Here is a 14,781-nt window from a genome sequence, read left to right on the forward strand (position 1 = left end):
ACCCATACGCACGAAAAGAGGCCCCAGCTAGGGTCAAAGATCCCTACCAGTGAACTGTTCGCAGAGGGAGGTTATGGGCGAAGGTCACGGACGGCGGAAGTTCCGAGATGCAGCAGCCGGCCGGCCACTACCGGGCACACGGCACAATGGCCGAAAAACGATTGAACCCCCCCTGAGGGCGTCAGTAAAGGGGCCGAAAACGGGGGCATAGCATAGGTGAAGGGGGGGGGGGGGAGAGATGTGGTTGCTGGAAAGGAACGTCTATTTACGCCCCCCCCCCCCCGCCCCGTTTTTGCCTAGGAGATGCGGCGGGGGGTCGTATGACTACGGAACCAGGCTAACCGGAAGGTGAGGGACCCCGATCCCCGTCTGCTCAGCCCAACTAGGTTTTCAGCCCAAGTCCCTCTGACCACTGCGGGACAAGAAAAAAAAAATGTTTGGAATATGGAATTATGACTAGAGGTGAGAGAGACGACCGGACGCGACGAGAAGAAAATAAAGATAAAAAAAAAAGAAATAGCTAGCGTCGATATCAAACATTTTAAAATGGAGCAAAGGCACGAAGCCAGGGCTTTCGGCAGCCCTCTTTCCCCTTCGGTGGGTTCACGGCTTTTGTGTTACGCGGCGCGGGCGGCTGGGGTACCGCGCGTTCCCTCTACGCGTTCAATGTCAAGGTACGATGCGCCGGTAGGAGCACGGGGGCGAGGAGGTAGCGCGTAAGTAAACTGGTATGAACTGTAGCACTCCGAATGCGGTAGCGAAGGAGAGAGAGAAAGAGAAATCTATGGTGGTGGCGGCGCGTTGAGGATAGAGAGAGAAAGAAACGATGAGAGAGAGAGTACGACGCCAAGTCGAGGGCGCGATTACTCCCCGAGCATCTGGTTTGGGCGCGCTCGCTCGGCTCTGGCAGCGTTGTACGTTGTACATCGGCTCCAGAGCGGTGTCTTTTCCCGATCGCGTCGCCGACGACTCCGTCGCGCTCCTCAACTGTCGTCGGTCGTCGCGGATCACACGTGCGCTCTCATCGGGAGGGGCTTGTCCCGGTAGTCGCGCTCTCGGTGACGCGCGCTCGACTGTAATACGCTCCAGGCGATTTTCTGTATTGCTCGTATATTTGTTTCGTACCTTATTCAAGACTGCGTTCGTCGACGTGCCTGGATTGTGCGTTGTTACGAGGACGAAGCTTGGGAAAGAGATAATTCGACGTTTTCCCCATCCATCGAACGCTGTCGGAGTTCAGTGATTGGATAACTTTCTTTAGTGCCATCCGCCGATTGATGAACGAAATGAAGGTATGTTTCTTTCCTTTTACTTTTTTTTAGGTATTTCGACCCGTCACGGTGGTCTTGATGCTTGACGCCTGGCCAGAATGTCGCGCGAAAGTACTGGCCACGGCGACCGCATTTTCAATAGAAACAAAAATACTTAACACGAGCGTACCTTGATTTAGATGTACGTTAAATAATTGCAGGTGGTCGAAATTTCTGAAACCCTCCACTACCGTGTCCCTCATTATCATGTCGTGGTAACGGGATGTTAAACCTTGACGATTATCATTAGAGGCGCTTAGAATCCCTGCACGTATGTACACATAAGGCGATAATTGACACGTTTTTGTTGATATTGTCGTTTGCTTCGTTTGTATGTAATGACCACCTAATGCACTGGCTACGGGGATTTTATATGTAACGAGTTTTTTTTTAGAAACGACTGCATCCTCACGGTGGTTGAACATGAAACGATGTGTCTACAGTTAGCAGTGTTGTTTTGCGGTGTGTTAGGTAAATACACACTGCTTGCGGCTTTGATTTATGTGCAAACAGAACCTCTTTATCTTCCGCGACCAACTCAGATGGCTGAACTGCACACTAACTTGATGCCGTGAAGTGGACGATAATTTACGGAACAGTAAGCGTGTGACACTTTGTTTGTTTGTTCTTTAATTATGCGTGCTCATCGAAGCTCGTCGTAAGTTTAATCGAACAATGGCTATAGCTGTGACAAACACGAAGTCGACTTAACAAGTGCAGCGGAAATCTCACCATAGATCCGTGACTTACAGGAAATACAGCGTCAACAACTTGCCCATTTTCAATAGTACTATTTTGAAAGGAAGGTGGTTTGCTGGACCACGGCCGCTACATGCAGGGGCCGTGGCACCGCATTTTTTAACAAAAGTGCGCTAATTTGACGAAGATCACGCAAAGCTATAGGCATAGCTCACATGTATGCATTATTCTGTAGTCTTCGCTAAATTAGCGCCCTTTATGTGTTTTTTCAAAAAGCTCATAGGCTTCACAGTAACTATCATTACTAACAATCGCGATATAACCTGAATGCCAGCACGTCTTCCTTTCTTCGCCTATTCTAGAAGATCCATAATGCTATTGCAAATCGTTCAACGTCTGGCAAAAAAAAAAAAAATGGAGCTTTGACGAGCTCTTCGTGTTCGCACTTGAGACAAATATCGAGTCAGTCGTGTCAAGGCATTTCGTCAAAGTACACATCAGCTAAATGTCATCCGTAAATGAAATGCCGGAAAATCGAGCTTAGCGAAAAATAAATCGCTTGCAGTGATCGCTCACGCCTAGAGAAATTGAGAAATGCTCTTTTTATCGCGTTGGTTAAACTTGAGTTCCTTGAAAGACGTGTTAGGTTAAAACAAGATTAGAAAAATATTCGCTTAAATTCAATGCTCTTAAAAAAAAAACACTCGTGAGCATCGGAAAAAAGAAATTCAAGCACAAACCATAGCTTTACACAAGCAAAACTATATGCTTCAAGTATCCCAAGAAATGTTTAAAAAGATGTTATGATGAAAGTATATGTAGAGGGTTATAACCCACCATTATTTCGTAAGTAGTTGGTGCTCCCACCACGCGTTATCGTATGAACATCTTGTAAGTTGACCGCGCAACAGCAAATTGGCATTTCCAGCTTGTGGTGACTATTTGAACGATGTATAAGTAATTAACACGTCTTCAGCGCTGGATCATTTACTTTTGATTGAGCTGTTGTATACAACTAAGAATTATCGTATAGCAAACGTCGCATGTTGCGAGTTCGGTGGCCACCGGCCGCAAGTTAGTGTTTTCGTCCTTCTTAATTATCATTATTTCATTAATAGGACCCTACAATAAAAAGATGCCGCCCGCATCTCCCCATGGAGGGAACTCGAGTAAATGCGTCCCAGAGTAGTGACGGTGTCGCGCGAATGTCGCGTAATTGGGTACGATTGGAGAATGCTTAATTGTTAGTTCGGCTTTATTATTCTTATTTACTGAACGAAAAGAAGCGTAGCCTTCAACGCCAAGCGAAAGCCTAGTAAAGACGCCCTTGACTAAATTCCTAACGCGCGATCCAGTGCCCACATATACGGGGTCATCAGGGAGCGGTTGTGCAGCGTGAGCAGTGGGGTGAAGCTCTTCTTAGTTTAACCTTGTCATGCGTTACGCGTAACCGACAGGAGACGAGAAAGAAAAGACGGCAGTATCGCCCTAACAATATAATAGACGGCGCTGTCTCATAGAACTTTATACAAGCTGCAGTTGAGTAAGGATATTCTAGATGGCGCTGTAACACTACTCTGCGATTGGCTGCTGCGCGAGCTGTACCTGGGTACGCGGAGAACGAGTGCCTTCCCAGTCGCCTGGATAGTCACCTTACGTGGCGGATCGTTGGTCGGGAATGGACGAAGCAGAGTGGCGGGTGCGTTGATGACGTTTGCGCTCGACCTCCTCGGCTCGCGTCTCGGCGGTGTTACCAGCGCGCCGTCTGCATTCTCGAACGCACCGGACGCATGCACGAATGGATGGACAAATGAATGGATGGACGCTTCGCTCCACTCATCATCATTCACTCCGTGCATATGCTGTGATTTCTTTCTTTTTTTTTTGCTAGCTGCCTGCGTCGCCTCGGTGACAGAGGAGGAGGGGAGTGACAGTTTTGCGAGTGTTTTCCTGGGCCGGCACGAAACCTGAGCATGCGGCATGATACGTGAGACGCGATTGTGCACAGGGGGGGGGGGGGGGGTGTTGACGACGAAGCGCGACATCGTACGACTATTAGGTGGTGGTGAAAAGCATTTATTCACAAAAAAGAGATGTAAAACTTCGAGGAAGACTCTATTCCGGGACACCATTGATTAAAGCTGCCGTCCTGGCTCACTGGACCAGGGCATGCTGTGCCTGAAGGTCTGAGCAGTTGAGCGGGGCCGCCTCCCAGTCCTCTCTTCTAGGGTTTGGGTTAGGAATAATGACTACATTGTCATGGCAGGCCCACACCACGTGGTACGTGTCTGTATCCTTTTCCCCCACCCCAAGTGTAGGGTAGCCAACCGAGTCAAGCTTGATTAACCTCCCTGCCTTTCCTCTCTATTTATCTCTCTCTCTCCTCACCACAGTGCTGGCACTGTTTTGTGACCGTAGGGACTAAATGTTCTACTATGGTAAAACATAGCATCGTATTCGTCTGGAGGCGAAGTAAAATGTGCTCATCTGCTTTATTCTACCCCTTCGTAGGGGAAGGCAGCGTCGATGACTTTCCCGATAATAATGAAGAATTTCCTTATATCGGAGGAGAGGGTAACCCTCCTCGTCGGTCTCCATCGTTGGTTGATTTGTGGGGTTTAACGTCCCAAAACCACCATATGATTATGAGAGACGCCGTAGTGGAGGGCTCCGGAAATTTTGACCACCTGGGGTTCTTTATCGTGCACCCAAATCTGAGCACACGGGCCTACGACATTTCCGCCTTCATCGGAAATGCAGCCGCTGCAGCCGGGATATGAACCCGCGACCTGCGGGTCAGCAGCCGAGTACCTTAGCCACTAGACCACCGTGGCGGGGCCGTCGGTCTCCATCGGCCTTGAAGGTAGCCCGGAAATAAGCGCTCGGGTAGCCGCATCTGCAACCTCATTTCCCCACAATCCCTGATGGCCCGGTGTCCATATAATGCGTTTCGGATGAGGGTACCTGTCTCTTTTACAGTAGCGCGATATTGTCTCGGATAACGGTGGTATATACGCCGCTATATAATTACGAAACGCTCGGCGTGAATCTGTGATAATGTAACGGCAATTACCATGATAGGCCGCAAGGGCAAGGGCGACCTCCTCAACCTGTGTTACAGAACACGCCCTGAAGGTTAGCGCATTCACCTGTGTGCCTTCGCGAATAGCAGCAGCCGTGTACCACCCATCGGAGGTGGTGCCAGCAACGTTCACGTAGTGCTTGGCTTCTGTCCAAATTGTTCTCGCGCTCGAGCGCATGCGTCACGCCGCGCGGTGTGTTCATCTCTGTACATTTTAGTGCGTTGAGGTCGGACCAGAAAGGCTGTGCGCCACAGTTCTGGCACCTTGATGCGCTCCTGTTGTTCGAAGTCATGTATTATGTGCAGACGTTCAAGCCATAAAGTTTCCCACAATACTTACTAGAGGGAACTCTGGCGATAGTGTCTATGGGAGTTGCAACACACGGCGCTTCAGCAAGCATGTGAATGATGGGTAGTACACACATTTGTCTAATTTTCGTACTTCTAGCCTGCTTCTGGCTCCGTGTGTGTTCGTGTGGCTTGGAGTTGTTTTTTCACGAAAACATAAATTAGCAAATGTTCACCGTTTGAGCTTCACAACCTTATTCTTTTAAGCTTACTATTTCGAATCAAGTCCCTAAGTTCAAAAGGGTTTGTTCTTTCTTTCAAACCAAAACCGTAACCAGTAATAAACAAAGCCGCAAGTACGATTCGCCGCCCGCGAGTACGAAGACTAGGCAAATGTGTGTACTACCCATCATTCTCATGGTCGCTGAACGATCGCAGCGCCAGAGTGCCCTCTAGTTAATTTTGGGAAACTCTATGGTTCAAGCAGGCGTTGGCCAGAGTTGGTTTGGTCTAGCTGTGTGTACTGGTTTAAAGGATGGGCTTCTCAGAGCTGTTGGTGTGAGTAAATCACACCCAATGCCTTGAGACGGCTGTTGAATGTACAGATCCGAAGATCAAGAGCCTGCTTTATTGTTCTTTTAATGAGTGCCTCGATGCGTTATTCCTCATTTTTGCGGAGGGAGAGGTAAGGAAGGTAGTACATGACCCTGCTGGTGACAAAAGGTGCGCTTGCCGCAATGCATCTGTGCACCGAAGTCCCCCCCCCCCCCTTTGTTGGAGACTCTGCGGATAATGCGACCAACCTGGCCTCCTATCTTCCTTATTTCCGTCAATCTTGTGCTGATCTGGAGCTGCTGGTGAGTGTAACAGTATAATTGTCAGTTCAAGCGCACGAATAAACGGCCCAGGACCCTGAGCTCCTCCGCTTGTCTGATTGGGCCAGCAGGCAAAGTCATGGAGATGTCTGTGTTGTGTTTAGCCATGCCTCTGATGTAAAGTAATTTGGATTTGCTGGGGGCGTTTTCGATTCCGCAACGTGTCGCGTAGGTGTGTACGATTCCGGCAGCCTGTTGCAGACTGGTTTCAAGGGCACCTAAGGTCCCTTGAGTCGCCCATACCGTAATGCCATCAGCATAGAGGACATGGTGAATGCCCTCTATGGCCGCCAGCTGACGTGGCAGGTGAATCATTGTGATGTTAAATAATAATATAATCGATTCAGGGAAGATGCCGTGTTATCATAAACATACATTAGACAAACTTCAACTTGATATACCTTTAGACACGGGGCACAGCAACATTGCTCAGTTTGAAATATGGCACAGATGCATGGCGTCATTATCATTTTTTAAAACACGGAAGTGTTTTGCGCCAGGGTCCACCAAGATTTCAGTGATGTATTTCGTCACGGAAATGACGTCTAAAATTAATGTGATCAGAACAGAGAAAAAATTCCGTTAACGGGAGTCGAATTCACGTTCCTCGGTGAGCGACAACAGCTGCCTGGCACGCTATCCACTTCGCCACGGCCGCATAACTTACCGTTTTTAAAAAAAACTCCCAAGCATTTCCCCGAGGGTGAACATGGTTAAGTGCGAATATACGGGGTGATGCTATGAGGGGTATTTATTAATTCGCACTATTATATTTATTGATCACACTATGGTGCCTTTATGGTGTAATGGTTCCTGGGAATCGCAATTTGATCACACGGGGGAGTTTACGTTAACTCACTGGCGAATGCCAACGGATTTTAACTTTACTCCCCCTCACGACCCGCTCTCGACGGGAGACTGAGAGAGAAGGCGGGCGCGCGAGAGAGAGGGGTGCGCGCGCAGCTGCAGCGAGCGAGGAGAGCGGAGGAGCGAGCGAAGGGGTATAAGGCGCGTTACTGAAACCGATATCAGCGTCGCGTCCGTGGCTTATTCGGTAGAGCGTCGCGCTGCGGCCCGCCAAGTCCTCTTTCTTTTAAAGATAGAGAGAAGACTGCGGACGCCGCCGACGGCGGTGGATGGTTTGGGGTCGCTTATAAAGTGTATTCACACTTAAAAGATGCCATTTATATCTACCACTGCACTCTCACGGTACTCTTGGTAAAGTGTAATAGTGCATGATGGCCGTGAAATCCACGATCAGTTCCTTCAACGTGACGTTCGTACGCCTCCGTCCAATTCTGTGCGTTTCCAATACAAGTGAAATTTTGTCAACGTTTCAACATACTACCAGGTGGGGACCTTAGCCAAAGCGTCGTGGCTGATAGGATCCGTCCATACCAAATGTAGTTTCGTAACGACGCGTCTGCTTTGCCTAAATGTAACTCGGTCTCGCCCGATTAGGTTCGCCGCGCGAAAAATCGTGGCTGGCCGAAGAGAAGACCGATGCAACGCGCGTTGCGTTTCCCTCTAATCGGGCAGTGGCGTCTAACATGGCGCGAGTACACGACATTAGCCCAAGTTTGTCGTAAAATAAGTCATGATCTTCGGACTGTTACACCACTTTTCTTTTTTCCCGCTCCCACCGTTAACTACCGCAGCTACTACAGGCACCCATGACTACAAGGGCATGTTTCTTCATTAATCAATCATTAATCATGGACGTTAGTTGTCAGGATGGAGGCGTATCACCAAGCGTCAACTTGGATTTATTCACGAAAAACAGTGCTTCAGCTGAGGAACACCAACATACATTGCACGATCTCTTTTGTATCAATGTACCGTAAGCACGAAACTACATTGGTTAGGCGACGTTTTACTTTCGTGTTATACCAATTCTTATGACGGTAGAGTCAATCACATTTCTTTCCCTTTATGTTCAGATAACATTGTTTAACGTTTGAAGGTCCTGATAAGCATGTAAGAAAACCTTTGTTCTGGTTAATTTTCCTTCTTTCCTCATCACCTTTCTTTCTCTCTCACCCCGGCTTCATTAGAAAGCTACATAAAAAAGGGCTAGATTATAAGCACGTGAGACTGACGCAGTCACAAATGGCCCATTCCAACATCATCTTTTTTTCTCTACGAACCACTCATCCTTTATAAAACAACTTTTTTCCGCATTCCTAAAACCAGTTAAAAGGGAAGTATCTCACTCGTATAGTTCTGCTGCCTCATGGTGGGAAAGCGTCGTGGCCTACCAGACTTCTGAAGATGTTCGGCCGATGTAAGAAAGCCTTCCGCTAAACGTTTTCCCACTCCATTTCAATTCAAGTCTGTGGTTTCCGCTTGCAGCTCACAGAACAACGCAAGTAATTATGAGGCATTTTTTTAAATCGTCTCTCGTTTTCCTGGAGATCGGACGACGACATGTGCGACTTCTGAACACGCGATACGATCCCGTGTGACACGAAATGGGAGCAGCTGTGTTGTGCACTCGATTACTCGAAGCAGGACAAAAAAATAAAAAAAAAGTTTAACGTTAGCAGCAGAAGCGGCGGTTGACGACAGCTTCTACAGCTGTATAGCTGTATACGAAAGAGAGGAAAAAAAATCAACGAGGCGTTACGAAGAAAAGAAAGAAAGCTGAACTGTCATCCGCATTGCCTCTTCGACGAGAATAAATTGATACGTGCGAAGAAACAAACAATTACAATGAAAATAAGATTGTCGCCAACTGAACGCCTTAGGTGTGTAGCCGTTAGTGTACGAGTTCTCTGGACCCGTTTCTAGATGAATTGTCTTAAAGGGGCGCTAAAGAGCAAAGTGCTTTTTCGCGTTTCCATGCACTGCACTTTATATGTTTTCCTTTCAGATATGTGTTCAACTTTCACTCAAAGGCTAAGGCTCAGTCGGTGCCGTACTGATGCACTAACACCTCCTTATATATCATATCAATATTAAAAAAAAAACATGCACTGACGTTGGATAGTACACGGGCCTGCAACATCTCTCCTCCATCGAAACGCGACCGACGGAGTTCGAACCCGCGACCTTCCCGTGAGCAGTCGAGTAGCAAACTGATTAGTTGCGTAAGAGAATCTATCAGTCAGCCCCCGATGTTTGACATATTGGTATCGAAGCTCGCCGATCAAAGGTACTAAATACCTTCTGAAATAGATGTTTTGTGAATTCGGCCCCCGTATGCTGAAAAGGCGTTACATGTGCACCTTCCTTCACGAAGCGAGAAACAACCTGAGTTCTGCAACGTGAAAATCGCTTTTCGAAGGTGCCGCTGGAAAGACTGACCAACAAGATTGATTTTTGGTATTTTTACGTGAACACGTTGGAATTGAGGCTGCGTTAGGGTAGGCTATCTTAACGCCATGAAAACGATAACGAACTGATATGAGACAATAAAAAAATATCCGCTGATAATTACCATATAGCCTAATGCGAATATGAGCGTAGCTTCGTGTTACGGCAAGGCCAACTGCGTTTGAAGTTTCGGCTTTCCGCGAGATATCGGCGCTTCGCCGTAACTGATAATTTTAGGGGCGAAGCTCCTTAGGGCGTGGGCTGTGCGTCCCCTGTAGCCTGTATGTAGCCACCTCTAGTTTAGTTCTTGCAGTGTTCACTAGATGGCGGTACCGTCCCCTGTATGTAGCCACCTCTAGTTTAGTTCTTGCAGTGTTCACTAGATGGCGGTACCGTCTCCTGTATGTAGCCACCTCTCGTTTAGTTCTTGTAGTGTTTACTAGATGGTGGTACTTGTAGCTGATGATGAAAAGATGCAAGATGTTATAAACTAGAAAGCGGTACTTGTAGTTGATGAAAGACGCGAGATCTTATAAAATAGGAATGATGTCACATATGGCGCGTGTCATTGGTTGAAGGCAATCGTTCGATTTAGTGCGGCGACGTACGCTAGGGGGAGCGATGTAATAAAATCGAGTGAGCAAAATGTACAGAGGATTCATGGTTTACCAGGTTTACCTCCGGAGCTTCGCCCACTCATCATCATTCACTTCGTGGATATGGCGGAATTTTTTTGTTTAGTGGGACGGCTCCCACTACAACATTATTCGTCTTTCTGCTGAGAAGCGATGTATACCCGCTGCACATCTGAAAGTTATTACGGGCGCTTTGCTGAAGCTGCATGTGGCTGCATGATTAGTTGAAGCAGATTATGGCTGAGCACTTTGCAGTGGGCGGAAAGCGTTAAGCCACACATCTATTGCGCAGTGGTCATTGTGTGGTGATTGGTTCTTGTTTTACTCTTCTGTATTACATGGGTTATTGCTATCTATTGCCCGACAGATGCCTGTATAGGGTCTTTTTGCAAAGAAGTTTGCTTTGTGGTAGATTACTCGACTGCCACGCTGAGTACCTTGGTTCGACTACCATTCGATACGGGGTATTTTTTTCTCGTTTTATTTTTTCATGTCCACCGATTACACCAGTGTAATGACGATGAAGCTGAGTGCATGAACGAGTACCTCAGAGCAGAGCTATAAAATCAAAAGCACTATTTGCGCACACATACAATGGTCAGCGTACAAAGGACATCTTTTCTGTGCAGAGTCCGAAACTTACAGGGTGGTCGCTCAGATTACAACGGGCAGTCTGTATAAACAATCTTGATTACATGGCATTGACAGAGGAATGAAAGGGCGAAAAAAAGGTTTTGTAATTGATTCTTCACTTTGTCTTTGTTCATTTTCTTTTTTCCCCTTATTTTCTTGTTTTTCGCAGGAGATGTTCGTCTAACTTCAATCTTTTTGCTGGTGCGTGAGGCAGGCCGCCTAGCGACGCGACCATCTCTGAGGTAAGTAAATCTAAAAATAAAGCGAAATGATCGTACGGAACAACGGCAACAGCAACCGTTGATGTCAGTGATGTGCCTTCTGATTGGGCGTTACTTCGGGTTCCTGAGATATACCGAACCCTGTTGTCGGCTATGCCTGCACTTGTTTTGTTTGCTTCACTCGTCAAGACGAGTGAAGCAAAAATTATAATATTGCGACGCCTTCACCCTGTGACGTCAAAGGTCGCCAAACTTTGTGACGTTGCTATGACACCTCTGTGACGTTACATAACATGACGTCACATGCGTAGTCACCCGATCATAGAGGCACTACAAAACCTCCTGTGCTGCAGATAGTATTCTGGTGGTGGTGGCGGTGGGGGACTCGGACGAAATAACTGACCTTCACCTCTAAATCGTATCTAAGGAAATGCGTAAAGCACCGCGTGACTATTGACGCTTTGCTGCAGTGACGTTTAAAGAAGGAATTTACGAAAAAAATCGATCGGAAACTATGTTGCTGACGTTTCCGCTTGAACAATGAAGGCAATAGCAAGAAAGGTCGTCTCATGAACGAGCGCATATATGTGACTCAGCTATCAAGGAATGAGAAAAAGCAGCAAGTTGACTGCGATTGATTGGAACGTCCTTGGCGTTAAATGTGTTCGCAAGAGCAGATGCTATCCGATCGCGAGGTCGGGTATATTTAGTAATTCGAAAGGCACTCACTCAAAATGTGTTTAAAAAAAGGTCTGCAGTACTTCGTACTCAACTATGGGAAAGAAGTGAGGTCCCTAGCCGGCCGGCAGAATCGAGTTAGGCACAGACCCACGGCGATACCAAATGACATCAACGAAGGAAATGTTTTGAAAATTACGTCCGTGACACTTCAATGTGGCTCACAATCACAACTTCGCACCTACTGATAGCGCAGTTATGTCCCCTTATAAGAACGCTGCATGGTTAGCATGGCAGATGCAGTTATTGTTGATACAACCACCACATCGCGTTGTGCGTTCGTTCCCACCTTTACTTTGAATTGGTCGCGAAGAAGCAGGCCATTAAACTCACACGCGTTTAGTCAAGCTCTTTACACATTTACACCATGTTTCAGATGGTGACATAACCTCTACAATGTTTTTGAAGGCGAAAAAAAAAAAAGATTTCTATTTACGCCACATGGTTACATAATATGGTTCATAGATGGGCCACAGTTGATAGAAAGTCAGCGTTTTTCATTTTCGCAAGTTCCACATAGTATCAGAACAGTCCCAGCTTTCCGTACATCTTTCATTTCTCGTAATCGCGGTGACCGGCTGCTTCCGTCCGCTCTCTGCAGGCTAGCGTACTCTAACCTCAAGGAGTCTCCACGCTTGCCCTAGCTTCTCTTCAGGTTTTGTCAGCACATAGATTAGGATGATACCGACCGCAAATTACAGCGCCACCCCTATAAAGCCTTTAGACGTGCCTAATATCCTCCAAGCTAACGTCAACAAATGTAAAGCATGAAGTACGGAGCACCCATTTTTAAAAGATAGTGATATAAAAACTTGAGGCTATAAGAGAAGGTGCTTCGATATAGATCGCAGCTCTTGGCAAACCCCAGGGCCGCAAGTTTCAGCTAAGCTGGTTAATCATCCGTACGAAATGCTTAAGCGGCGAAGATGTTAAAAACCATTGCGCTCTCTCAGCAGTCGCGTGAAGGTATGGCATGCGTGGCAACCCTCTTTCGTCAAACCAGCGTCACAGGCTTTCGCCGAATACGCTTTGGAATTTGCAATTAGTGCCCTTCAACATATGCTGCACTCGGTTACAACTGCGGCACGCCTGCGTTTGAATTGTGAAACACAATTGGGCTAATGGCAGAAGGATGTCTTGGAGGGCCAGTTGGTACATGATACTGAGATGAACAGCGCAAAAACGGAACGGAGAAAGGTGTTGCGTGATCATTACTTCTCCGCCCTGTTTTAGGGGTGAAGCTTCTCATAGCGGCACCCGTTCGTCCCTCGTAGTCGTATAGTGTGTAACAATTGTTACATTTTGACCTCCAAGGTGGTGCTGTTGGGAGATTTCTTCTGGCCGTTGTTGAACAATAAAAAATAGTGCTCAATGTGTATGCCGATAACTGCTAACGGGGAATGAGAGAGAGGAGTATTCGGCTTTTAGTTAACGCGCACGCTGCGATCCCCATTAGCAGCCATTGGCATGTACATTGAGCACTATCTGACAAGAAAGGGTTGCTACGTTATACTCGCTGGGTGTAAGCTCCTTAGTTTTAGAAAGGTTTAGCGAGCGTTGGGCCGCAGTGCCATGAATACAGTGAACTAGTATATACCATGAACTCGAGGTGTTTAAAGGTGGGAGGTAGACCCGAAGCGTAAGCCGTAAGAAAATGTGCGTGTGCCACCTCTCGTTCAGTTCTTGGAATGTCCGCTGAATGGTGGTGCTTCTATATATGAAGAATACATGATGAAAAGATGCGAGATGGTGGTACTTGGAGTGTTGAATAGATGGACGAACGGACACACAGACAGATGCATGGATGGACGCATGAACGGACGCAGGGGCGGATGCATGGACGAACGCAGGGGCGGACGGACGAACAGACGCAAGCACTGACGTGCGGATGGACGAATGGACGGTCACACAGACGGACTCATGGACGGACGAATGCTTCACCCCACTCTCCATCATTCACTCCGTGGATATGCTGCCAATTTTTTTTTCCTTCAGTATCGTGCTGATTTCCGCTTGAGCAGTAAGCACTTATATCGCATTAACGACCTCGTTTCGCAGAAGTGCTGGCGTCAGCGCCAGCGTAGTGGGGTTGTGATCGAAAAATCATCATTTTATGCGTGAACGAAAAGTCGAGAACGATGCAGAGTGGGGGATTGAACCCGGGTTATTTCGGCCCGAGTGGGCTTCAAACCCGGATCGTCTGCGGGGCAAGCGGATATTGTACCACGCGCATTCTTGTGAATGAAGTGAAAATAATTTCCTCTGCTTGGAAATCCAGTGAAAGTAATTTTCGCGCTTTACAAACACAGGATTACTGTATACATGCTTCACAATACAACATAATGTTGACACTGCTGTGACACTGCGTGGTAGAAGCGTACATCGCCATCGTGCGTCGGAACATGTTATTAGCATACCGACGTCGTGGTTGGAGCCGGTAAACCACCGCAAAATGCACCCAGGCGAATGCACCTATATTCCCTTAAGGCCGTGTAGTGTGCGCATAGCAAATTCGAAAAGAATTAATCCACAAAGTGTCTGAAGCCCGCACTAGGAACAGGATATCGCTTCGGCGTGCAACTCTTAGAGATGAAAATCTAGGGTCCCCTAATTTTTTTTTCTCGGCTAACGTAAACACTGCGCATGTAGGAAGTTAAGGGTGCGTTGTTGTTATACCTAACGCGTTAAGTTTGGCTGAGCAGAGTTGTCAGAATCCACGTCAAAATTTACTAGGACGGTGAGGTGTCCTACTGTATCCAGCAACAAGAATAGGGTCTTTTTGAGCAAATCAGCTGTGTGATACACCCTTGTCTGGGCTTGAAGTCTCATAGACAATCGCTGAATGTTAGCTCGCAGGCCCATGCTCAGGAATGGCTTCAACGGGACGGCTGCAAGCTCTCCCATAGTAGAGTACCAAGTACTCTAAATCGTAAACCACTTTTTCTAAACAGGTCCATGGGACGGCTTTAAGCTCTCCCATAGTAG

The 14,781-nt window shown here is 47.2% G+C and overlaps 1 protein-coding gene across 1 annotated transcript in view; it reads left to right on the top strand.

Annotated features, from left to right (window-relative positions):
* The first annotated feature begins 902 nt into the window (after nt 1-902).
* Nucleotides 903-14,781, top strand: part of LOC119174740 (cytochrome P450 302a1, mitochondrial) — a 96,042-nt gene continuing 82,163 nt past the window's right edge. Inside the window, exons 1-2 of the mRNA XM_037425772.2 lie at nt 903-1,292; nt 11,007-11,079. The gene's annotated coding sequence lies outside the window, so the exon portion shown is untranslated. The remainder of the gene's footprint in view (nt 1,293-11,006; nt 11,080-14,781) is intronic.

This window comes from Rhipicephalus microplus, chromosome 5, assembly GCF_043290135.1.
Source record: "Rhipicephalus microplus isolate Deutch F79 chromosome 5, USDA_Rmic, whole genome shotgun sequence".
In the NCBI taxonomy this organism is placed as follows: Eukaryota; Metazoa; Arthropoda; class Arachnida; order Ixodida; family Ixodidae; genus Rhipicephalus; species Rhipicephalus microplus.